Source organism: Falco punctatus, assembly GCF_963210335.1.
Source record: "Falco punctatus genome assembly, chromosome: 6".
Lineage (NCBI taxonomy): Eukaryota > Metazoa > Chordata > Aves > Falconiformes > Falconidae > Falco > Falco punctatus.
Window position 1 is genome coordinate 43,919,492 of NC_137585.1, and position 27,672 is coordinate 43,947,163.

The 27,672-nt window shown below is 39.1% G+C and overlaps 1 protein-coding gene and 1 long non-coding RNA gene across 8 annotated transcripts in view; one reads left to right on the forward strand and one right to left on the reverse strand.

Moving 5' to 3' along the window:
• Window positions 1-27,643, reverse strand: part of LOC308065440 — a 58,393-nt gene extending 30,750 nt beyond the window's left edge. The window contains exon 1 of the long non-coding RNA XR_013928771.1: window positions 7,606-27,643. This is a non-coding gene — a long non-coding RNA (uncharacterized lncRNA). The remainder of the gene's footprint in view (window positions 1-7,605) is intronic.
• The window catches only part of LOC308065436 (uncharacterized protein), a 250,785-nt gene that overhangs the window by 12,788 nt on the left and 210,325 nt on the right, over window positions 1-27,672 (forward strand). The gene's annotated exons all lie outside the window — the stretch shown is intronic.

The window sequence follows — 27,672 nt, forward strand, 5'->3', positions numbered from 1 at the left end:
CTCGGTTGAGCCCTTTATGCTATTTAATGCTCACTGGTTTACATGGACAACAGAAAGGGTAACCTATCTTTCCCCTTGTGTCTTGACTCTTTTGTCTTCTGTGATTATACTGAGGGCTCTTTGTAGCAGAGATGACTTGTAAAAGATGCCTGTAATCACTTCTTGTAAATGTCCTGGATCTTAGCTCCAGTCTTTATCATGGGTTTTAGTGATGTAGCGCTTGAAATGTCATCTTTAGCTTTTCTGAATCAAAACATATTGTCCTGAGCTCAGAGGTGCTAGATATCATCAGTACCAAGAAAATACTTCCAGATAGCAAATAGTTCAGTCACTGTGAGCTAAAGGTATACAGCGATCCCATCCTTCTCTGAAGAAATCAATACGTCTGTGCTTCTTGACCTAGTGACTTTTTTTTTGTCTTTTTTCATATTGAACTTCAAGTATATGAAATACGAACAGTAACTTTCTCAGCCTTGAAGGGTCTTTTAATACATCCAGAGACAAAAATCATACTATTCACAGCAGCCTTGGTGCTTGTTAAGTGTGAGGAAAAAATCTGTATAATTGCAGCTACCAACACTACTGCAAGAGGATAAGAGAAAGGCAATGTTGTGTATGAATCTTACTGAATTGCAAACTGCCTTCTCAGCAGTCAGCACTGCACGCTGGTGCAGATCGGATGCTTTCATAATGCTGTTATGCAAGGAGGGTGACAAGCACTGCAGTGATTAAGATACTTTTTGTGTGTTCATACTGTGTTCCTTTCACTTTGGAAAAAATGGATAAATCAATTGCTAAAAATGGACCATTCTAAAGTGACTCAAACATATCTCTGTATGGTGCTGACTTTTCACCTCATTTTTTGTTTTGGTTTGTTTGGGTTTTTTTTCCCCCAGGGTGCTGTGTGGAGCACAGCAAGGTGAACAGCCCCTTTTCCATGCCACATCTTGAGAGCACATGCATGTGCTGTGCAGGATGGCACATGGCTAAGATTAGGATGTGGTCTTTAGCTGACATACAGATGAAAGAGCAGTTTCTAATTTAAGACATGTGCTCTGCATCACTACACATCCTGATTAATACAAATTATTGCATTTGTGTAGGGTCATACAGTAGTTATTTTTTGATAGAGCCCTGTCAGGAATCAGATTAGAATATAATCTTCATTCTTTTGGTTAGTTAGTACCAAAATAAGCATATATATTCTAAACATATCTAATACTGCTTTAAATATCTAAAGAGATTTTTTTTCCTTTTATTTGTCTTCCTCCGGCATTATCTCTTTGCAAAGGGACTCATCTCTGGCAGATGAGTTGAAAAGCACATCAGATAGTAAAGACTTTTTTTTGGAAAATCAGTTTATTTAGAACTGATAATTCTGATGTCCTAATGGAAACTGTATTTGTGTGGTTTTGCGTGTCTGTATCCAAGTACAGTGTAAAAATACAGTGTGAATTTTTTACATTTCAGATATTCAGTGGTATCAATGAACTGCTTGTGCAGGGTTAAAAGACCAAGGATTGGTAACAGAGATGGTAGAACTACTGTAACCAACTAATTAGAGATATAAAGGTATCTCCTAGTAACTCTTTTTCATTTCTAGATGACATGCATAAGCATCAAAGCTAGCTCAGATAGCCTTAATCATTTTGAACTGATGAATTTCTCCATGTTTCTTAGATTAATCTTACAAGATAAAGCAAGTAACATTTCATGCAAAATGAATTAAGATAAAGTTAATACGGAATCGAAATAAAAGCTTGTTTGCAGTTTTGTGATAGTAGCAGAAATAAACGGAATATGTTAAGTTTGGGAAAAAAATACTGAGAACATTTTTATGCTAAAAAGGGTGTTTATAAGATATTAATCTGTAGGGTTTTTTTTTTTAAGTTCCTTTGGCATACTCCTTTCCAATAAAGTATTTTTACAGCAATGTGAAATTGGTATGCAAATACTATAGATAAGGCCAAATCATAAGCAAGGCAAAATGTTACATGGTAAAGAAGAAAATATATCAGTAATTTGGATGATCTCCTTTTCCCTTCTCCACGTTTCTCCTGGGGTCACCAAAAACAAGAGTGTAGAGTCCTTTTTCTGCAGAGAGTGATGAATGAAGCACCAGTAGCTGTACCAAGTCAGGAAAGGAAACGGAAGGAAGAAGACAAAAGAGGAAACAATGGTTGAAAGAGCACCAGATACATTTATCCAAAAGTTTACACTATCCATATGGAAGTGGTACAGGATTGCTATTAATTGCAACATACCTGTAGATTTCAGCTGAGATTCTGCTGTCTTGGCTGTTATAAAAACACATAGAAATGAGAATCTGTGCCTAAAATATTCTGAGCATTTGAGACAAAGAGGGTTCAGAAGAAAAGCAGGTGCTAACGCACCTTAGGTTCTGGTAGTGATTGTGGTACTGAGCTGGTTTTGATTGTGGTCTGACTGCTGGCCAGAAACAATATATTTTTAATGTCTATTTATATATAAAATGGTTCATCCTACATCAGTATTCAGATCTATGGCAGAGCCTGAAATAGATCCAGGTCACCTGGGAAACTAGTTTATTTCCTTATCCTGAGGTTAACTTTTTATATATAATATAGTGATCAATTAGCCGAATGAAATCTTCTTCCACCTCCCTTCCTTGTAACTATTTGGTGACATTAATTGTATTTCCACATTATCTGACTTTCTATATTTATTCCAGTGTATTAACATTCTTCCCAGAGAATTTAATCTCTGTCTCACAGGACAGCTCTGTGTAAAATATTGAAAAAAACCCCACTATTAAGAAATGGCAAATAAAAAGAACCTGGTACCATCTGATCTTACATCAAATGCATCCTCTGACTCGTAATGCCATAAATAAATAAAAGTCACTGATGTGAACTACATTACGTCTTTCAAGCCTGCTGCTATTATAAGTGACACTTGGATGGAAGACAATCAAAATCAAAAGAAGTAAAGACATTCCACCCTTCTCTGAGCTTTTACTACAATCACTGATCCAAGTGAATGGGGGCGTTTAGATGTAGCATTTGTGTCTTTTTGTATTTAATAAAATATGAAAAATAGTTTTACTTTATTACATGAAATAGGCAACATGTTCAATGTTGAGGTGCATGTTAACATAAGGTAGTATTGTGTGTAGTTGTTCTTTTGATATGCTGTTGCCAGATATTATAAATATTTTCATGTCCAGGGTGTGTATGAAAACTCAGTCCCTGACTACCTGGAATATATTGGAAAAGGAGTAAATGCAAAGGGTTTCTGTGTACAGTCTGGAAACAGGAGGTAATAAATTGTCAAGGGCATGGCAAAAGTGCTATTTCTGCATTCCCTTTGCAAGGCTGCTTTCCTTCTGATGGGGAAAAGAGAGGCTGCCCTGAGAGGAGCCCAGGCACAAAGACTGGAGTGGAGCTCCGCTGTCTTACAGAGCCAGATGAGCCAAACACACAGCATAAGCTCCTGCTTCAGAAACAAGGAGGGGTATTTGGTACATTGATAGGCACCAAACTTAAGTCCTATTTGTAGTCACTTATTCAAGCTGGGTATCTCAGAGGGAGCTGAGCTGTGGGTAGGAGAGTTGTCATGACTAAAGCTTTTGACAGTTGGTTCTTAAGGAAATTCCTGATTTTTCCAGTCCTCCTTTTGATTTCCAGAACAATTTGGTAAATCAAGATGCAATATTTTACTTGGGATTTCACATTGCCAAGTCAAATCAAACACACACACACACAAAAAAAAAAGCTTTTGCTTTAAATTCAGTCTGCTTCTGTGTCAGGCTTTGTGAGCCAGGGGTTACCACACAAACAGGGATTAAGGAAGACATTTTGCAGTCATCTCTGGGAATGATACTTCCTCAGCTTATTTGTTTTCAGACAAAACCTTATCATGTACGCATTCTGTCATGGCACTGCTGCCAGTGATATAGCATTGACTGGCAAGAGGTTTCCTCTGTTTTTCACGAAAAGTTTTATCCTAAAATGGATTAATATTTTCTCTGCTTTCCTCACAGCTTTAAGAATATTTTTAAATGGATTCCATTTTTTAATGTGCTTTTCTGTTCTTATTACTCCCTCTGTCTCCAAAATGAGTCTGTAAGGAGAGTTGCTGCTGTTACAGTATTGCTATAACTCATTATCCACAAGCAGAAATGAAAACTGACCATGGCACAAGATGAATCTGTTCCCATCCCAGCACCTCCAACTGTAACACGAATGGAAAACGACAGCGTGTTTGTTCATTCAGGCTGTGACAGGAATGAGAAACGGGACAAAGGCAGCTCTCTTTCCATCTAGGGGTATGCTTTGAAATGCTTTGGGTCCTGAAAATCTCAAAAAATAGCTGGTTTATAGAGCTTTTTTACTTGCCCAACTTTTTAACCAAAACATTAACGTTTTCACTATGGCTTGATCCTACAAGAAACTGGCAAACTGCTTGTAAAAACAGTGAAGGTGACAGAGAGTGTACAGAAAAGACACTCAGGACATGGAAATCGTTCAGAAACAATCTGTAAAGCTTTCCCATCTTCACACCGATGGAATGTTGGCAAAAATTGTACTGGTCTTGTTCATAGTAAGAATAGTCAAAGTTGGATTGAAAAAGAGCCCGTTCTTGGTCCGTTGGGTGAACGCTATTGTAAGGATTTCTGTATGTGTGCACCATCCCCAGATCCTTAAGTTCTAGTCTGAAAAATTTCCTGAGAGGCCACACTTTTGGAACAGATTTATGTTGCTGATTTATAGTTAGTCTAATTCTAAAGTGTTGTCCTCTATTTCTTGTTCCTTGGCCATCATCATGGCATATGCCATGGTGACAGTCCTACCCACATACTTCAGCTCTGTACCCTTTGTATACTGCGTGTTTCTGTGTTGTTCTTTCAAAAGCATTACATAAAATGAGTCGATAAAAAGACATATGATAATAAGCATACATGCCTCAGGCTTCATGGTTTTAAAATGTCATGCTTACACAGAGAGCATTGTTTGCTGGAAGTCAGCAGTCTCAATAACCTATTATAGCTTTGTTTACTCAAGGGCACACAATAAGCTCTAATTTCAACTCCCAGCCAAACACTCCTTTGCTTAAACCCACAGTACCCCGTCATGCACTCAGACTGCCATTTACCTCACGGGCATTGTTTCAGCACATGTTTTCCATAACATAAAGTTGCACCTCATGCTAGCACAAAAACAAAACTATTCTGTGAATCAAGGGCACAATTATTTCATGGCTTTGGCCTTTGGTTAATTAGCCTTGAAGTAACATGTTTCTGTTGCTCTGGATCAAGACAGCACAGTAAGTGCTGTGCTCTGAGATGATGAGGGTAACAGTGAGACACTGGAACAGCCACATTTTCAGAACTGCAGAGATTATTTTTGCAACAACACACACCAAAGGACAGGAGAACATCAGAATGGGTTGTGGGTGGAGTGAATTGTGTGGAATAATGTTGGTAAAGGATTTGTGCACTGAATTATATTCTCACATCTGGAGGGGAAAAAAAAAAAGGAATAGCAGAAATCAAGCAGTCAAGTTCCTTTGATGCCTCCTTTTCCTATATTCAGGATAAAATACAGCAGCCAGCAGTAAAAAAAAAAAAAAAAAAAAAAAAAGCGGTGAGAAGAAGTGCATTTTTGTGCCTTTTAATACTCTGTCAGTTCCAGTCCATGCATGGGATTGTCTCTCTCCTGCCTGTTCTAATATTCAGTCGGGTCAGAAGTCAGCTGGAAATTCAAAAGTCTTGGTGGAAAACATTTTGTGTCATTCGCATAACTGCACTGAAACAGGTTCCAGGACAGTTTTAGCACTCTGGCCTCTAATTCCAGGAAAGTAGAGAGGTATGTGGCAATTAAAAAATTAGAGAAGTTATCTGAACTTTGTGAACCTCAGATGATGTTTAATTTGGGTTCAGACCAAGTTTTGGCCAAGGTACCAAGGTGTCTTATTAAGTAAGAGCTTGTTTTATGCTCCCTGTAATTTGGACATTTGCATTATGCTAGATGTGTATATTAAATAAATATCACTGAGGTTATGAATTTTGGCAATCTTCATCATGTCTTACATTTGAAGGTAATTTGTAGTTTCATAATTTTCATAACTACATTTTAATTTTGTTAACTGCTAGAGGAATTATTTTTCTCCCTTAATTTTATTAAGCTGCAAAATGAATTCATTTCCTTCCCTCTAAGAAAATTGGAAAAGCAGGGAAAAGTCTGTTCTTGTACTCAGCTGGATTCTGTAGTGAGAGAAGCAGTTATGGGACTGCCCATGGTGCTCCTTGAGGATATGACAGCTGGTCACTGAAATCATGGATGACTTCTTTCTTGGGGATGCTTTACAATTGTTTTAGGAGCACGTTTCCTTACAGTTGTGTTTTAGAAGCACATCTTTGCCTGTTTCGGCAAGCTTCTCAGTTTCTTGTTTCACTTTTTTATCTCTGGTAAAACTTTTCCCTCTTAGTAGTTTCTTTTCAGTGTTGAGTGTAACACAGCATCTTGTAAATCTTTTTTCAAGCAAAACAGAATTACAGAGGTAGTAGGGAACCCTGTGTCAGAGCAATTTCACAGGGCCTAGTGAGCGGCACCAGTGACCACTCTTCCTTCTAACCCACTGGGCATGCTGCAGTTGCTCCAGTTGTGTAGTCTATGTCTTTCAGTGTGTTCTCTCCTTTTCTCTAAAAGGCTATTTGCCCTCTTTATTCCTGCCCAGCTCCTGGCCTCTTTTTCTGGACTGTGACTGAAAATAAGCCACATTTAGGATGCATTAATTTGCCTACACTTTTTTTTTAATTGGAAATTATGGTCTTGGCTCTTATGTTTGCTGAGCCTTATCACCGTTTCTATCTTCTTTTTTTCTTTTCCTTCCTATTTTGTCTTTTTCACTTGTGTTCTCACCAGTGGTTGCAGATAATGCTGGGGTCCCTACAGAGTGGTGTGATCCTTCAAATACCCAGTTGGAGTGGGAGTCTTCCCCACTGAGCTTAGGATTTAATGCCCATGTTGTAATGCTGTTGAGTTTGGCTTCGTGCACACACCTAAGCATAGCCAGAGACACGGCCTGCCCAAAAAGTATACTGTGCAAGCAGATGTGCAAAACAGAAGAAACCCAGAAGGAGAGAAGCAAATGAAGGGGCTCACTCCATTGCAAAAAACAGTAGTATTTATTCCTTTATTTTTCTATTTTGAGATACTTCCATTTAATTCCTTCCTTTCAGTATCTTAAATGGAGTTTGGAGTCTGTCAGGGGATTCTGAATTGTAGGATAGAAACCACTAATGGTGCTTAAATGATTATTCAACTTTCTTCCATAAGCCTGTGTGGCTGAAAACTGGTCTTTTGTTGCCGCCAAGACCTATTATATTGAATGGCAGAGCAGTTGAGCAAGGTATCAGTATCTGGTACACAAATAAACAGTTTCTCCAGGCTGGACAATCAAAAAGATCAAATGCTATGTTTCCAAGCTACTGGAGAAGCTGTTCCTCTTTTTAAATGAGAATGTCCTACCAAGTATGACCAAAAGCCAAGACAACATGGTATCCTGACAGTGATGGGATCCAGAGTGGCTGCCTGCAGGAGAACAGGGCGAGAGAGGAATTACCTCCTGCCATAGAGTGCCCTCCAAGAGCTTTCTGTGTCTTTGTATTCCCATGGCTTGCCACTGCAAGCTAAATGGCCAGACATTACTGCGGTGGGTTTAGGTAGAGAACATGGAGCTGAATTTAACTGCCTGTGCAGTAGAGCTGGGAGAGTCGTTCATAGGAACACTTGCTTCAGTGCAAAGATGGCCAGCGTAGGAAAACTCAGTGGAAGTCCTCCTGGGTACAAGCCATGGCACTCACAGTGTCATGTTCTCTTCTCCTCAGTGAGGGAAAGGCTCTTGGAAAGCCACCCCACTTCCAGTCACTTCTAGTCAGGCGAGCACTGGGAGTTGATCTGTGTGATACATCTAAAGATCCCGCCTGTCCTTCAGCGAAGCCGTGGCGGTACTCTGTCCTCTGAAGGTGATCACAAGTAGCCCAGCGAGGGGGTGTGCTGAGAACAGTACGCCTCAGTCATCTGCCATCAGTAAGAGAGGAATGCTCTTACTCTGTTTGGGGTGGCAGGTTACCTCACAGTCTCTTCTTGAACTAGACTGTTTTATGAGCATCACAGAACGCAGATGCATCAGAGTGTGAAAATAAACATGAATTGGGTAGTCATGCATTTAATGCACGCTGTGGTCCACCATCTCTTGAAAAGCTATTGCTTTGCTCCCTGAATTGCTGGTAGATGCAATGTTAATCTATTTCAGGAAGAACACTGAGGACAAGAAGAGGTTAAAAAGGATTAAATCAGCACAATGCCAGGCTGATCTTGATTTTTTCCATAAAACGTAACCCTAATTCCTCTACCTGGTAGGGTGACCAAAGCTTTGGCTCTATGTCACAGCTCACTGGGTGTGACATTCTGAAAAAAAGCATCCGCTCTTCTCCTGGCAATGATTTTCAAAAACAATTTGCACTTCATCTCTGCGATACCAAGAGATCACACATCAGCTAACACAGTCAGGTATCAGGAGTGCATCAATGGCTGACATACCTCCCAAGGTCTGTCCCCTGGTTTTGTTACTGCTGATAGTGGAGCCAGCAGTTAAAAGGGCAGAGTGAGATGACCAATTTGTAGGTAACACTAGGTTTTGTACACTAGCTGAGCCTACTGGGGCACAGTTTCTGTTAGAGTGATGATAGTATTAAAAAACTTGCAGCATAAATTTGCAAATAGGTAACCCATTTTTGTCTGCCATGTGAAGCCCCACAGATATTTTCTTAAACAGCAGGATAAAAGACAGCAACAATAAGAATAACAAACCCAACAGCTATGTATGAAATATAGCAAGAAGCAGTGTCTTGAGAAAAACACACTTTTTAGCAACTAGAAGCAAAATCCAACATAAACACACAAAGTGGGTATATGACATGTGGTACTGGGATATAGCACCACATTTTCCATGCTCTTTCGGGAAGGCCGCACATATTGTCTGTGAATGTGAAGCAGCTGGGAAGTGATCTTTATCAGCCTGAAACTTATACTGGCCATCTTTGGAGCAAGATATATTTTCAGATTACAATTCTTGCACTGCTATATGGAAAGATGTTTAATGTGAAGAGTTTAATAACAAAAGGATTTTAAAGTAAAACTAAAAGATCCATTCTTAGCTCATTATTCTCTGATATGGGAACAAAAATACTTGTTAAGGATAGTTGAAGACTATCCCTACTCAAAAAACTCTAGCTGAGTTGCCTTATGTGTTCCTATTGAAACTAGCAGTAAATCCACTGACTTAGGTAATTTCTCTGCATAGTCTTCCATTGGCTCATCTAAGCATGAAATTCTGTCAAAACTTATGTTATTTCTACAATTTTTTCATCATTTTCTGCATTTTGTTACTCTCTGTAACTCGTGCTCATCTTTGCTTCCCACTTGTTCTTCTGGTCTCATGGTCTTTTTCCTTCTAAAGATTTAAAACCATTCTGCAGTCTTAATCCTAGATAACCCTGAACATTAACGACAGAAGAAGTCTTTTCCAAATATGAGTATAAACTTACTTAGTCCCTTGCTGACCATGACTTGAGAGCCCATTTTAGTCCTGCATGTTTTAGATGGACGAATGGTTTGTGTGTCAATTAGCAGCACTTCAGTGTTGGCTTTTTGTTACAAATCAGATGAAGAATCTGCAGCCAGGATGAATAAATAAAAGGAAGTCCTACAGGATCACGCAGCTTTTTAAAAATACTTTGAACCATGGTGCTATATTTTCAATAGACTGTTTCCAGTTTGGTGTGAGTTGTGTCATTTGGAGTTCAAGGAGAAAGATGCCTCTGTATGTCAGCGCAGCTGCTTTTCTTAAACATGGAAATGCGAAGGATCTGAGGTGAAAGTGTCTGTTACTCTTCTCTCCACAAACCCATTAGCTTATTTGATTTTTATTTTTTTTTTTATCATAACCTGGTTTTAGCAGGAGTGGCTTTAAAATAATGCTTGTGAACACACAGACAAAGGGTGGCTGTGACTGCAGGTGGCAGAGCCTTTAGATGATTTATCAAGCTTTGTGCCTTGCCTGTGGTATTACCCAAGGTGGTCAGTCTGAAGGGTATGTGGAATAGTTATGGGGTGCATGTGAAGGGCTGGGGACAGAGCTATTTTGTTCTTCTAATTTTGCACAGTATTTTTACTTTCTGTTCTTTCCCCCATAATTATTGCTTTCCTTGTCTTCTGCTTTCCATCTTAGCCTCGGCTTTGACAGGAAACTTCTGGTGATATCTAAATATGAGTCAGAACCCACCCAGAAACATGGCTTGCTTACCATATCCATAGCCTTAGGCTTTTGCTGAGTTCTTAATACCCATTGTATAGAGCCATTTTTAAAGCACAGCGTGGCTTAAAACATATATTAGATCTAAAATCTAGGTCACCCTTCTTACTGAAGGGCAGATAAGAGGTTTGCTCATTTCCTAGTGAAAAATTATTTTTACTGGTTGACTTGAGGATTTGAAAAGGAAAATAATTTAAAGCAGTGATAGTGTAGATAATTATGCAGTTTGAGTTCAGGAGTGGTTTCTCAGCATTAGGCAGAGTATTGTTTAAATGCTATGGATGACAATGATTAAGGCAAATAATTGATGTCCTCTTTTAAAGTGCTACATCGGTATTCTAGGATGCAGTCAGGTGCACGCTAATGAGTTGGTGGGGTTTTTGAATGTGTGGAAACTGTGAAGGCAGGACTGGGTGCAGAAAACAATCTTTTGAGAAGTCTGTAATTTGAAGTATCAGACATGTTTGATTTTACATAAATTAAAATTTCCTGGGAGACACTGGGTATTGATTTTTCATCCCTTTGGTGAATGCTCCGATCTTCAGCCTTCTTCATCTGGCATTTGTGTAATACTCAACAAATCTTTCATTACTTGGTACCCAATCTTTTGCACACACACATGCAGAAAAATAGACATACTTTTATACACATATTTGTTCATACTAGGAATACATGTGGATATTTAAACTTTTTACCACACATGCTAACGTTACAGCATGGCTTCACACACAGTAAACTAGCTTTTGGAAATTCTGGTTTTAAAATAAAGAAAAAAGTTTCTTTCAACAATGTGTCATTGCTGTTGTTATGCATGTGTGCAGGACCAACTCAATGGTAAGCAGGTCAGAAATTTTGAGGTAGATCTAGTGCTGACAGCAGCAAGGTCTTCCACACTAAAACATGAAAGAACACAGTAGGAGCTCCAAGACTCAAAAAGTACCATTCATAAAAGTACTGAAGACGGCAACGATGTCTCAAATAGAAATTTCACTGTGCAAAGATCGGTGTAATGTGCTCTTTTAGAACAGCACAATTGGAAAGAACCCCAAAGCTGTTTTAAACTCATTCCAGATATGTTATGGATGCCCTTGAGAGTGAAAGACCAGAAACTGGGTAGGAATTCACATGTTGGAGAGAAATAAAAAAAACAACAAACAAAATGAAGCCATGGCCTAGTTGAAAAATTCAGTCTAGCATATCAGAATCTGCCTTTACATCTCTGTGTGCGGCCTCCTAGCACTCAACTTAGTTGATGCCTAGGAGAAACTGGGGGTCAGTCTGTGCCGTCAGAGTGGGCATGTCAAAGGGAAATTAGTACCTGCTTTGCAGAGGCCACATATGTAAAGTTTGCTCAATCTGGCCAGTCTGGCCAATAACTCATTAGAAGAATAAACATAATCAGTGTTGAAAAGATCTCTGGTGCTAAATTTACTTTTTAATTAATTCTGTAGAACAGTAGTGGATCTAAAAAAGAATACTTACTCTTACAATACACTCAAGATTTTTTTTAAAGGATACCATTTTATTGGTGGGATTCAAATTCACACAAATGCCTCAAGCTTCCATAGATTCCCATCCCAGAAGTGAGGAGCCTGTGCTCAAAGCATGTGGAGCTTTCCATCATACCTTGAATGATGTCTCTGTGGCCAGGAAAGTTAGAATTCATTACACAGCCCTTGAAAGTTATCTGTCAGAAGTCTAGAGTCCCTTTATAGTCCAAGGAAAGAAAAAAACCATTTCTAGGACATTTTCTCTCATCCCAAATTAGATAGGTCAGATTAAGCACTCCCTAAGAGTACCCATTTGTCTCAATGTTCTATAAAAGAAACTCAAAAAGGAGACAACTGAATCATAGATACTGGAGCTTTCATGAGATCAGTCTCACGCAGCCTGTCTTGGCATGTCACATATGTTGATGTTGATGAAATTGGAAACTGAAAAATGGAGAAGTAAATAGCAACTCAGTTTCATAATTTTTTTCCCTGAGTTTGAATTCACTGTGTTGTAAAAAAGTTAAATGTTAAGAAAAAAAGACAAAAGGAGAACCCCCCTCTGACTAAAAGACAGGTGTTGGTTGGGTTTTTCTACCATTTATATCTGTAAAGTCTGTTTTTGTGGGTAAAGTGAATATGAAGATGTGTCCATTCTTTGGCGTTCCTTCTTTACAAATTGTGTGAATTTAGGCTGTTACTTTGACAGGAACCTCTACAACCTTTTACGTTCTCATTCTTGGATCTAATCTTTTGATTCTGAACCACCATATTGACAGAAACAGACAAATCCAAGCCAAAAAATGAAGCCAGAATGCCTTGCCCAAAGTGGTCTTTTCAATAAACTAAAACAAAAGTGACACCCCCCCATCTCCCTCAAACAATCATGAGTTACACCGAGAAGTGTGACTTCCCTGACTCAGTTTGGCTTGATTTTGTATCCTTCATATTTCCTTAAGTTTTTCATTGTTTGATTTCCTTTCTGCTGCCAAGAAAGAGAGGAAGAAATAATCTTGTTTCCACATGAATTCTCCTCTGGATTCTGTAATGTGAGGTTTGTCTAATAAATTACATAAACAGATACTCAAAGGGTACCTTGTCCACAGATTTTTGGCCTGAACCACTGGCAATACTGTTTTCTCTTGACCTTTCTGCTTGAAAAATGTTGAATTGTTGGTTCCACAGATCTGCACATGTTGAGTAACTCCTGTAGTAACAGAAAATGGTTTATGTTTTGTTGTGGGACCTCAAGATTTTATTGAGACTCATGGCTCTAGGATGACCTGAGCTATGTCTTGCCCCTTATGGCATGCTCGCGCTGCTGTCGTGCCACCCGTGGTGCAGGGAGCAAGCCCCAGGCTGGGAGGGAGCTGCCTGCACGGTGCTGCTTTCCAGCTTGGAGATTGATCTGGATGCTTGTGGGATCATGAGTATGTAAGGGTTGTGGTGTGGACCAAATCTCACTGTTGTCTAGATATTGTCTAATCCTGCTGGATCCTTTAATTTAGGTGCGTAGGTGATGTTTTAGATTATGCTATAGATGTCTGCGTAGAGGAGGCAGAGCTACAGAAGATGCTATTCTAATGTGTGACATGGTCCAAGGCTATATTTCAACTGTGCAGTGTGAATGCATATCAGGCTACAATGAATTTTGTATGTTTCAGAGATTTTTTGGTTGTAAAACGATATCTCAGACACTGGCTAGTAAAATTTGTGGACTTTAAATCTCACAATATAAATCACTTGGGGGAAGTGTTAAAAGAAGTGGTTGGAAACAACAGTAACTCATCTGAGGGAATTGAATTAGTTTATGAATAAAGGAAAGATGTGTGACCTTATTGAGTTTTTCCTCTTTGAATACAATGGCTCCTGTTTGGAAGGAAGAAAGAAAAGAAAGGAAAGGAAGGTAGGGAAGATGTTTTTTGCCAGCTTAAAGTGGAAGCACCTCACAAGGACAGCAGTAAGGAACAAGATACTGGTGACCTAAGTATAATATGGGCAGGTTTAGAATTTGCTCACAACGTTGCATTGCTGAATGTTTAACAAGGCAGACCAAACTTAAAGCCACAACTATTCTATTTTCAGTTAATCAGCACTAGTGAATTCACCCTATTTTAATTATCACATACTTAATTAGCTCTCACTGGTAGTGTCTGTGCTGCAATGTCTGTTTACTTTGAGCTGTGCTTTTCATTTCTGTTTGCTGATTTTGGAACCTCTTAGAGCATATCAAAGCACCATGGGCATCCAGATTTCATGCTAGAGGACACTGGGATGCATGGGGATATACTGCAGCCAGAATTCACATAGAAAATCATAGAGATCCACTCATTGTCCTGTGGTATAAGCACAGCTACTCTATCGTGAAATAAAGTTTCCATGTTGTGTTTGCTTATTTTTCCTACATTTTAGATACAATTTAGATATTGAGTGTGTACATTCAGTAATAATATGAGAAAATTAAAATTAGCAATTATTTTTGGAAGTCATTCCATTCTGCAACTGGAATTTGGATGTTTGTGTGTGTATTCAAAATATGATAGGACCACTTGCTTTAAGTTACATAGATATGACAATCTATCCCGATGGAAATAGTCTGTAACCTGAATTACCTTTTATTAAAAGAAAGGACGGACAGTTTAATTGCTTTCTGTAATGCAAGGACTTCTCTGACTAGCAGGCTGAATTTGAGTGGCAGATCCCAGCTTCCCCCTGCTGATAGATATTCTTCTGCATTGCAATTATTCAAGTAACAAAAAGAGAGTAGTTAAAAAATGAAGTTTCTGGTGCTGATTTGATTAAAGTTGCATGCCATGCTGATTAATTCTAAAATGTATTTTAGAAAACCCTTATCTTGTCCTTGTTTCTTGTCACCTTCCTGTTTATCCCATTCATCATTTCAGCATTATCTTTTCATATGGGATTCACCTAACTTTAGCCATCTAGAAGTTAATAATCTAGTCTAACTGAGAGTCAATGAATGGAGAGTGTCAGGAACTTCCTGAGGGTGTTTCAGTTTATCCTGAAAAAGGTAACTGGGCCAGATTGGAATGAATTTCCCGCTGGAATTGGGCTACCCACTTAACTGTTAGACAGAATGCAGTCATCTAGCTCGGAGGAGACGCCCAACTGTAGGCAAAAGTAGGTGAATTGTATCTTTAGAGTAGAAGCTGGTTGAGGAAGAAATTCAGGGCCACAATGTAAAATTTCTGAACGTTCTTTAGATACCTGTGGGATTAAAAAAAAAACAACAACCAAACATCAAAACTCATGAAAAGAAAAAAAAAAAAGAAATTAAAAGCACAGCTCAAAGTAAACACACATTGCAGCACAGACACTACCAGTGAGAGCCTTACAAAAAACCTCCACCATTCCAAAACAACAATAAAACTCCTAAACCCATAGAAGCATCTTTGGCTTCTACCAATAATGTTCTGTTGGCATCTTCCCAAGCTACTTCGAGAATCTTGGAAAATCTGGCGCTTTATGTCTGGATGCCTGAATAAGGCATCAAGATCTTGGGTCTGCTTGAGACCTGCTGGAACTACTGGGAAGCCCAAATCTTAAATCTCCAATGGTACTGGACAGTTCTTGTCAGCTAGCTCTTTTCTTAAGTTGGCCTTCTCAAGTTCGTAGTGTGCATACCTGATTTTTTAAATTTACTTTTGTGTGAAAGAGAAACTAGAGATATTGCATCAAATTCTTTTGTCACTTCAAGTGGCTTCTTTTTAAAATAAAATTTGTATTCATTAAAAAAAAAAATCATCTAAGAGTCTCTTCTTCCTCTTCTTGTCCTACACATAAAAGATTTAAAATTCACTTGGGAAAGAATTAAGAATTTTTGCAGTAATTTAAATTTTGTTGTGGGGTTTGGGGTTTTTTTGGGGGTGAGCAAGTTTTCTGAATGCATTTTCATCAGCTGTATATAGCCAAGCTGCTTAAACCATTATTGACTAAACACTTTGACTTAATTATCCAGCAGCATGGAGCTTCTTGATTTTCTCTGCTGGCTATGCTCAGGCAGAACACAGCCACTTTTCACTGCCTCAGAGATATGAAACAGTGAGACCGAAACCAGAAATCTGCTTCTGAAACGTAATGTCTGCAAGAATGATGGTGAAAAATTGTGGTTTATCTCTGATTATTTTAGAGGAAGGTGTCTTTACTCCAGGGTTATGAAGATGTTGTCCTGCAGTGTTATTACAACTGATGTTTACTCATTCTTTCAGGACCACTTCCTTCTAAATTCTACACATAAGAATTAGTAATTAACAAACAATTAATCTTCCCTTTAAATGTTCCTGATATTGTGCACTGGAACATTTGCTTGCTTCAAAACAATATTTTTGATCCTCAAAATTAAAAAAAATACTGCTTAGTTAGTCCTCCCTCATTTTATAGAGAACATAATTTAATCCTTCCTTAAACAGAAACCTCTGCTGGAGCAAGAAACAGCTACTGAAGCCAAGAGTGTATAATAATAAACTTGTTTATGTCAGTGATGATGAGATGAGCTAGTATAATCCACCAATATGTGCTTGTTTGTTATTAACTGATGATAGGCAGTCAGAGGCTGTGCATGGCGAAGCTCTCACCCAGCACTTCCCCGGACCTGCAGGCACAGCTGGCTGAAGGAGCATTGTCACCCCTCTGCGGAGGGTGGGGGAGAACCTGCGGGGCAGTGTTCACTCAGTCACAACACATTGTCCTAATATGCTGTACCTTGCAAACCTGAGGTTTTTTTAAGAAGACTTCATTAAGGCTCTTAATCACCAAAATCAGGTTTAAATAAACCAGCCCGAGACCCCTTACTTAGCTATTTTCTACATCTGTAGGTGCCTCTCAGGCTTTTAAGGCTCCCTGGCAGCTAAAATTCTGTTTCCTCCAGGACCATGAGTGTTGTGGTTGGATGTTTCAGCATGTATCTTCCATTCAAACTTGAAGGGAGTTCAGCAGAATGGCACTTATCTGTGTGAACCCCCTCAAGGGAGTAACCTGGTGTAACAATACAAATTAATGCTACAGCTTAATGGCAAGGGCACTTTCCCAGCATGTGTAGGGTTCCTGGGCTAGGCATCCTCTCAATCTAAAAAAGTTCAAAGGCCAGCTTTTGCTTCTGAAGTGGTGGCCTTTACCATCAGGCTATATGTACTTTTGGACAGGGCAAGCTTTCTGCCTCTCCTTCTCAAGGCATTACAGCCAAGACTCCAGAAGAGGGTAAGCAAACAATACAGAGGAGCCGAGTCTGCATCTTGGATATCGAGCTGCTTGTCTTTAACTGAGGCAGCCTGCATTGTGATCCTCACATTTTAAACTCAACAGCCATTAATTAAGTTAAACAGAGAAAAAAATAAATATCCTGGAATCAAAATCTAACACCTGGTCAGAAACATAGACATTAGACAGGTCAGTTTACCACACAAGCTTTTGTTCTATCCCTTTTTATCCCTCTATCCCTTTCCAGCCTCTGGACCTTAGAGACCAGATCTAAAAATGTGCTGTTTTTCTCTGGGAGTTTTCTACATGAGTGACACCTTTTCATAATGCACTTTTAAAATGTTGCTTTCTGTAATTACAGTGGAATAGTGCTTAAGAAAAGGAAGAGGAAAGTAACATTTTTAGAGTAGAGAAAACATTTGATGAGATCAGAATGCTGTAGAAATAGAAATGCAGCTTGACTGCAAGCAAAATTAAGTGGATGAAGCCAGGAGGTGGAAAAGCTGTGTTCCTCATCATAACTCTGCCACAAAGGTCCTGGCAGAAGAAAATGTTGAAAGCTACAGTTTGTTGGAGCTGAAGCTGCCTTCAGAGAGCAGCTCTGTTACTTTCTTTATGTAAGAACTGCATGTTTTGGTTTGGACTTTTTAAAAATCTAGAATTTACTGACATTCTCATACAACGTTGCACAGATGATATCTTGCCACTAAAACAAATCCTGAGCAATAAATCTAAACTCATCATATTGGACCTTTCCTTGGCCACAATTCTGTATTCACTTACTCACTGCATAATTAAGATTGATTTACATGGGTAATCTGTCATCCATTCCCCTTGAAACGAGAAGAAACTTATTCTTGTTGTAATGTATGTACATGAATCCCTTAGAGGAACTAATAATTCTATATACTGGATAATTTTTTTTCAGATAAATCAGTATTACTAGTACTTTTGAGTAGAATTTGTACTTTTAAGGTTGATGGTGACTGATGCAGTTTCTGAAATGACATCATCCCAACTCTGACGGGCCAGTGGAGACTGGCATTTAAAGTAACACTGCTTAAAAGTAGAGCAGTAAAACGATCATAGCATTTGCCAGGTTAAAGGTTTATAAAAATAAATAGAGCATTCTTCAGATAAAAGTGACTAGATAATATATGAAGAATATGATTTATGAAAATGTGATGTGCAAGTATTTGCCATCATTTATTGAGTTTGTGCTGAAAATCCTAAAATTATTTACTTTTCCTAACCCTGTGGTGTATTGAAAACTTTTTGCCTATTGTCACAAATGTTGAGTCTTACAGAATCACTCATTTGCAGAATGTAATCTGTCCTCTTCCCCACCACCATATTTCGTTGTGCTCTATCGACCACACAAGAATCACCTCCCATCTCCCCTTCTTTCCTAAGTTGAAACACACGAGTATCGTAAATAACTTTCTCACACAGGCTGAGACACAGATATATGCTGTCAATGGAGGGATTTTATACTAAGTAACCTCTAAACCTGGGTTTTTTTCCTTTAACTGATGCTAAATGGGGGACCTCAGTCATGCAGACCCTCTGGTTTAATTTCCAAAGCAGTTATAGTCTTGAGTTCTTAGATATCTTTTTTTGTGTACCAAAACAATTGTGTATACTCTTGTAGAGTGGCACAAAGGTTAATCTAAATAAATTTGTGAGGCTTTTCGTGGAGACTTGATTCTGATTGATTTGCTAGAATCTGCTGTTAAACAAGGTCTCCTGTTTTAGCAGCTGGCTAAAATACTCACAGGTGAAATCCTTCAGGAATCCCATAGCTTATACTTAATAAGATTTAATTATTTTACAACTTATCTCTCACATTAGCACTCCCCTTGCATTTGCCACATCCAAAGGAGCAAGTCCAAGTGGTGAATTACGAAAAATAATTCCTGTGTAGAAATACGGGTAAGATACACAAGGTCAAAAAACAGGCAAGAGTAATTTGCAACAACTAAATTGCTTGATGTAATACTTTGGCTTGACGGTCTTTAAGAGGAGGCTTTACATAAGTCAAAGGTCTTTGGAGTAATATGCAAATCAAAATCCTACCGCTCTCCTAAATCCTTTTAATCCAGTCGTTAATCTCAATAATGACCTAGTTTTTGGAACCTTTACAGTGTTCAGCCACTTAATCACATTACCTAGTTTGCCCTTTACAAACTTTTGGAGGAGAAATACGTGCACATAAATAACATCCTACTAAAATGTGACTGAAGCCCTCCTGAACAAGTGCAGTTTTATAGAAGAAAATCTCCTTGCACCTGCTGAAGTCTCATGTGCCCTCTCTCTTTGCCATAACATTATGATTTTTAGCCGGTAGTAGAGCTTTGTGTAATACAAAGGAAGGAGGAGCTGGATACATAATTCTTACACTTAGCTGATGATCGTTAAAGAAACATCAAAGTGAAGAATGAGCAGCCGTTATATAGTCTGGATTTTTTCCTCATATCAGTTGCTGTGCATTGTATGATCACTGACACACCTATTTTTCTGCAAAACTTAAAAAAAAAAAAAAAAAAGGGGGAGAAAATCACTGGTTTCACATAAGTTTTGAAATTCTAAAGGAAGAAAATTGTCAGCCGTGACAACAGACACAGTAACATTTCTCACATGATTCTCTTACGGAGAAGAAGACCTGGTTTAGATTTAGTGGAAGGCACTTCATTAATGTCAGAATTCCTCAAAAAGAGAAGCCACAGACCAGTTAAAACACAGTATGTACAGCACTAAAATGGTCTCTAACACCAAGCACAGGTGCTCATTAAAGCCTGAAGTTCACTTACAGTGATTGCTCAGCTGGTAGATAGGCTTTGTACTTTGTGTCTGGGGAAGCATGTCAGAAGAGTTTTACACAATAGGATGGATCGCTTTCTGTGTAATTCTGCCAATGAGATAATCACATACCTGCCTGGTTGTCAAATATCTGTCAAAAATGTTAAGCACATTTCAGATGAACTGATAGAACGGCGGGTGTTTTGTTTTGTTTATTTTATAATTTTATTTTACTTTAAAAATTAAATTAAAAGCTCATCTATCTCTAATGTTTCATAGCCATCCTGCACTAGAATTGAAATTAAATAGTGGTTTTAGCTGTTACGCCTCAGAGAAAATACCAGAGAGTTATAAAAGAACTGCACCTCCATGAAGTGCGTATAAAGCCTGACAGTAATGTATGCACTCTCCATAAGGATTCACAAAGGCTAAAAGCATTTGTTAGTTCTCTGAAGCCTAAAAGACCATGACAGGTACAATGCATGCTCTAGTGACTAGACACAACAACTCTGAACTGAGTTTATCATTATTGTGAGTTTTTGGTTTTTATCCAGTAAAAGAAAGCCAAAAATTATACAAATAAAATAAATGATTATTCACACTACTGTTGAGGATCTGAATGATGTGAGGGAGTCAAGAGTTTTCTGTAGAGAAGTGATATGGCTCTATGAAAATTACACTAAAAACCTTTCAGATTTAATAGAAAATGAAAATCTTTGTCTAGATTTCCTGAAGTGTCCCATAGAATTCTGTGGAAGTGATATAAATTTCTATTATAATGCATAGCCTAGTGCAACCAGGTTAACATTTTCTATCACACTAATGTATTTTTCAGGACTTTTCTCTATAGAATGGTTTCTTCAGCTCATAAATTCCCTTCTTCCTTTATGTCTTTTTAACCTTTATATTATTTTAAAATAGTTGTCCTTATGTAGTTAGCTTCTACATGTAATAAATTGAATGAATTGTTATGAAGTTTTGTATGTCCTTGCTTTACCTTTGTTTTTAATATTCCACATCTGTATTTATAAGAAGAGTTACCTATTGCACATGTCTGTTTTGAAATTCAGATAGATTCAACTGTTCAATGAGCAAGCTGAATGTCCTGGTTTCAGCTGGGATAGTTAACTTTCTTCTTATTAGCTGGCGCAGTGCTGTGCTTTGGATTTGGTGTGAGATACTGATGGCACACTGATGGCTTTGGTTTCTGCTGGGTGATGTTTACACTCAGTCAAGGACTTTTCAGTTTCTCAAGCCCTGCCAGGGAGAGGGCTGGAGGGGCACGGGGAACTGGGAGGGGCACAGCCAGGGCAGCTGACCTGAACTGGCCAAAGGGATATTCCATACCATATGGCATCATGCTGAGTGTATAAGCTGGGGGAAGAAGGAAGGAGGGAACATCCGACATTACGGCGTTTGTCTTCCCGAGTAACCGTTAACGTGCGCTGCAGCCCTGCTTCCCTGGGGATGGCTGAACCCCTGCCTGCCCATGGGAAGCGGTGAATGAATTCCTTGTTTTCCTTTGCTTGTGTGCACGGCTTTTGCTTTACCTATTGAATTGTTCTTATCTCAACCCTCGAGTTTTATATTCCTTTCCGATTCTTCTCCCCATCTCTCTGGGTGAGGAGGGAGTGAGCAAGCAGCTGCTTGGTACTTGATTGACAGCCAGGGTTAAATCACGACCCCGAACAATGGTCTATGGTAATTATTCAGAGTAGGTAACTTGAAAGTTTTTTAGATAATTTCTTTATACTTGCTGATTTCATGCCAACCACTGCTTCTGGATATTTGTGAAATAACAGAGAATCAGAGAATGGTTGAGGTTGGCAGGGACCTCTAGAGAGCATGTTCTGAGACCCCCCTGCTCAAAGCAGGATCAGCTTCACCAGACTACTTATGGCTGTGTCCAGTCGGGATTTAAGTATCTCAGAGGATGAAGACTCCACAATCTCACTGGGCAACCTGGTTCAGTGTTTGACCAGTCTCACAGTAAAAAATATTTTTCTTGTGTTCAAGTTGAATTTCCTGTATTTGAATTTACACCCATTGCATTGCCTGTCATCCTGTCACTGGGCACCACTGAGAGGCTCCACCTGTTTTACTTCCCCCTTTCAGATGTTTACATGCATGAATAAGATTTCTTGAGCCTTCTCTGCTCCAGGCTGAACAGTCTCAACTCTCTCAGTCTCTTCATATGTGAGATGCTCCAGTCTCTTAATCATTTTCTTAACCCTTTGGTGGACTTTGTCCAGTACGCCTTTGTCTCTCTTTTACTGGGGAGTCCAGAACTGGAGCTGGCACTCCAGCTGTGTATCACCAGGAGTGATTTGAGCAGAAGTATCAACTCCCTTGACCCATAGATCTTCCTAACACAACCAAGGACACTGTTGGACATCTTTGCTGCAAGGGCACACTGCTGGCTCATGATCGCCTTGCTGTCCACCAGGACCCCAAGGTCCTTGTCTGCTGAGCTGCTTTCCAGCCAGCTTGCCTCCAGCCTGTACTGGTGCATTAGTTTATTCCTGCTGAGGTGCAGGACTTTGTATTTGCCTTTGTTGAAGTTCATGAGGTTCCTACCAGCCCATTTCTCATACCTGTTGAGGTTCTTCTGAATGGCAGTAAACCCATCTGGTGTGTCAACTGCTCCTCCCAGTTTTGTGTCATTTGCAAACATGCAGGGCCTACATTCAGTCCCACTATCCAGATCACTAATGAAGAGCTTCAACAGTATTGCCCCCAGTATCAACCTCTGGGGCGCATCACTAGCGACTGGCTTCCAGATGGACTTTGTGCCATTGATCACAACCTGTTAAGCTTGGCCGCTCAGCCAGTCCATTGTATTCTTACCGGCCCTGTACTGAAGTCGATGAATAGTATCAATTGCTCTGCCTTCCCACTCTTTGGAAGAAAAGATGAGTATGTACTAAGGGTAAAATTAGACACGCATGTATGGATATTTTTTATGAGAAGAACGCATGCAGTGTCTTACAGTTCACGTTCACGAAATTACATATATTGGCCTCTATACACCTGAAAATATCCTTTCTACTGAATTTATGTAACTAAGAAAATTTAACTTGGTCCTGCAAGGTTCTGAGGATTTCATCAGAGGCTGTATGGATTTTTACTGCCTCTGGTAAAAATTTTCTGTAACATTTAAAGTGAGTAATACACCTTTGACCATTTGAAGTACAGTAGTAAATGCAATTTGCGTGGGGTGTAATGTAGGAGAGCACAACACTAGTGTATGAAAATTACATCAAAGTAAAATTTCAGTCAGTGTAATGACAAACAGAAAGGAGTACGGCACATTATTGGCATTTTCAAGGTGGATTTGCCAGTGCTAGTGACTCATCTTTGAGGCCATTCTGAACATTGCCAGTAATTATTAAAAATTACTATTAATAATAATAGTAATAAAAACCCCCTTCTGAAGCACCAGAAAGAATGTCTTCTTTTCAATCATTTTCAAGATGCTTTCTTGATGAGCACAGAAAAAGATCACACATTTTTTTGTTTCTGTATCAGTGGCAACTACAATCTCAGTGGAAGCAAGATAGAAATCAGAAAGATAAAGAGATATAGCAATATGCAAATGTAGCAATTGAAATGGGAGTTTGCAAAAAGAAAATTTAAAAACTCTTGCAGCACTTGTGGAAAGGGGAGAGGTAGGATAGGGAAAAGATTGGAACAATATCCACATATTATCTATGTGTGATATCTACCTGTTCCACTGATACGCTTAGTTTTATGCATACAAATACTCTTAGCAAGATCAGTGACCAAGTACATGTGTAAATATGTCCAGGATCAGTACTACTATAAAAAGAGGAAGATTTGGGATGGGTGGTGGAGGCAGAGTACTTAAGCTAAGAGTACACAGAACCACAGGAAAACTGAGGTTGGGTTTTAGTTGGAGATCTCTAGCCTGACCTCTAGCCCGACCACATGCTCAAAGCAGCACCAACTTCAAAGCAAGCTTCTCTGAGCAGTCTGTTCCAGTGCTCAACAACCCTCATCTTGATGAGGTTTCTTTCTGTAACCTGACTGGATTTCCTTTCTTGGGACTTTCCACTGTTGCTTCTTGTGGGCCTCCTAAATTATCCGTAGGGAATATGGGCAGCGCTAGAAGGAAATCCAGCACATGCAAGTTGGAGCTACCTTCTTGGATTTCCTATCTTTCTCCATGCAAGGAGCTTCAAGTGACTGTTCTTCCAAGGCTGGAACTTCACTGCACTGCATGGATCTGTCTCCACTTCTGCTCTTCCTCAGAAGAGAAGTGAGTGAAATACACGTAGGAATTCTGTCACTTGCTATAACATATATATCAGATTTCTTGAAATCTGTATTTGAAAGAGTCTTAGTCATTCAGCTGTGCCTGTTGTACCTGTACTGCTTTATGTTGGTTTATATCGTAGAGTCTTTTTATATTTTCTCAGCCATGTATCATAACTACTTCATTAAAATACTACAGTATTGACTCTCCTTTCCAATGCATGTTTTCCAGGCTTTATAAAATTAGAGTTCTGTATACATTCCTGTCTTAAAATGTTGACATGTGTGGATTATTATTATTATTGTTATTTTAAATAACAATATAAGGCAAAAAAATTTGCTCTGGTAAATAACATAACATGCTGCTGGCAAATCAATTCCACATACTACTTACTGTATGCTGCGTGCATACCCCCACCATGAGAATCCATCAAAGGCATTTGCATTTCCATGCATGATGTAGTGAGTCACCTTCAGATTCCACTGCCAAAAAGGCACTTTGAAATGAGGTCGAATGGTTCATGTTCAGTTCTTTTTGTGAACCAAGCCTAACAGTCAGGGCCATGTTTGCCCAAATTTGATCTCATTGAAATCACTCAATTTGTATCAGTAATCACTGAGGACTTGGTTTTCCTAGTTTTTTTATTGTAGAGGCAAAGGCCTGAAACAGACTTTGGGGTCACTTCCCAACACGCACAACTCCTTTCAAAAGAGGCTTGACAATGTCCATGTCAGTTCTGATGGGCATCAAAGGCAGAGAGTAGTTTTGGTCCTTTTTGCTAACATCCATTCAAACAACGGCAGCACAGCTTTCCCCACAGTGAAGCAGGTTCTGTGTCTCCACACAGGTATTTATGAATGGAGATATCTCTGGCAGAAGAAGAAATGTCTGGTTAACAGTGGAGTCAGTCTGCTGCTAATTGATAACCTGAAGCCCAGTGCTACATGATTCTAATGCAATCTGCCAGAGGAAGAAATCTGTGCTGGCTCATAATTCAGACAGATATGATTCAGGTGTGGAAAGAAAAGAAGTGGGGGGAGAGGGGATCAATATTTGGAAATCTCATCTATAGCTGCCATCTGGAAGCTCCAATGACTGAGCTTTCTGTAACTTGAAACATTAATCTTGGTGATGTGCAGAGGTTGGGAAGGTGAAAAGGGAACACTAGATAACAGAATGAAACCTCTTAACAATTTTATCAGGCTTAGCTTTCACTGCCGCTCACATAAAAATTGAAAGGGCAAGCATAAAGATCTGCAGCCTTTCAATACACAAGGCCTTTAAGTATGCTCATCTTGGTCAGGAAAGATTATTTGCTTAGTCAGCAAAATAACAGCTTCCTCTGAAAGGAAAAACGTAGTTCTCAGGAGCATCCTTCTGAAAAGCATAATCTGAAGATACTGGTCATTCCACCACCAAGAAAATGCACACAACAGTTTGAATTAAAGCTTTTTTTTGTGAACATACACTTCACACATACTGAAAGAGTGGTATATTCTTGTGCTCATTGGAATTCAGCACAGAATAAGCTTTAATAAGGCAGCTATTTATACAAGGAGTGGTGAGAGCCATCATGGTTTGAGACAAAGGCAAGATTAATATCTTCAAAATATCAAACTAAATTAAAGTGTAAAAGCACAGCAAATCTAAATTTGTAATCATCTCAGACCCTTTCTATGTCAAATGTCATTCATGGGAAGGAAAAAAGAAAAATACATGTTGGCTAATTTGAATTGTCATTTGTTTGATTCACTTCTGATTGCATCAGGATTGTCTGGGTTTTATGTGAAAATTTTTCCTCTTTTGATTAGTGTTCCTTCGTCCTCTGGATATCAGCTATAAATCACAGCATAATTGTGACAAAATTTGGTTTTGTTTGAACGCCTATTATAATTCCATTTTGTCTCATTTATATCCTAATCAAATAAATCCCACTGGAAGTTAACCAAGAGACAAAGCTAAAGCAAATGACAGTAACTCAAGAACTGATTTCCCTGACATCCAAAGTTTTAACCTTTGTGGGACAAGTATTTGGTTTGTAATGAAGGTGAAATGCAGCAAAGAGAAGGCTGAGCTATCTGAAAAGCTCTGAGGCTGGAAGCACCTACTCTGCTGCCTTAAAAGTCCAGCATCAGCCCTGGAGATTGGCTTACACATGGCAATTAAGAAAAGGCACAGCTCATTAGAACTTGCAGGACAGATGGTTTCATGGGAGTGAAATAAATATTTATGTGCCATTACCTATAGGTTCCATTCCTCAGTTGTCACAATGTGCCAGTGGAGGTATAAAGTTACAAACAAAGTGTGAAATTACAAACACTGAGTACGTGCTTTAAGGTTCTCACAAGAGCACAGTGGTCCTCTAGTTTGGGAAGGCAGCACAGACCTGTAGCCATGACGCTGCAGGTGCCTGGAGGAACCTCTCACGTGTCTAAGTGCCCATGAGAAATTAAGCAAGCAATAAATAGTACGTTGCATTCCACAAAAGAAGACTTCAAGTAGTCAGTTAAAAATTTACCAATTTTTTGGTAATTACCATTAAACTTCAGGCTAATAAGGTCTTTAGTTGTTTGGTTTTGGTGGTTGTTTTATTTTTTTCTCTAAAATGTGTATTAATCACAGAACTGAGCATTGGAGCTGGATGGTTCTGCTACTGGAAAATATTCTTATCCCTAACATAAAGATATTTTCTCAGGACCCCAGGGAGATAGATACTGCACCATATGAACAAAGCCTTGAAGTAGTATCCATTGTGCCAGGCACCATAAAAGCACACACAAAAATATGTCTGAAAGAGGTTTCCATGTGAGAAGCCATGTTGACTCCTTGTCCCAGAAGAGATGGAGGTGTGAAAGGATATTTGGGATGAGATTAATTTCATCTGACTTCAGACATCTACAATGCAGATCCTGTGTTTTAGTCACCATTCCCCTCGTGCAACAATGCAGAAGTAGACATTTTATGGCATGATTCACCTGACCTGTTTTGGATGTTTACTTCAGGATGAGAAAAATTGCTTTCTAGCAGTGCCTATTTCTCTCCACAAATCTGGAAAACAGCCTTCATGGCAGCTGTGCTGTAGGTATCTACACTTGGTCAAATGAATCCTCAGCCTTGTTGCTTTCTCCTCCCCTCAGGTACACAAGCTGAGGCAAATACAATCTGCTGTTGAGATTAGTTTCCAAATTTCTATTTGGAAATTCTATAGATGACTGTCACCCAATCTGTGTAGCTTAAGGAAAAAAAAACAACACAACACCCCCCCCCCAAAAAAAAAAAAACAACCCCAAAACAAACCACCAATACAAACATAGATTAACTGTTGTTAATTATTTCTTGAGCAGCAAGGCATCTAGTGGGTGTTACCCAGGTGCCTCCACCCCTCCTGTGGCCCTGCAACAGGCTGCCTGCCTTTGGTCAGAAGGCGAGCTGGAGGCTTTGTCTGTGTAGCAGTGGCAACTTGGAGCCTGAAAATGTGATGCACCTCTCCTGACCACCTTGTGCTGTCTTGAAATGACGTACTTCACACAG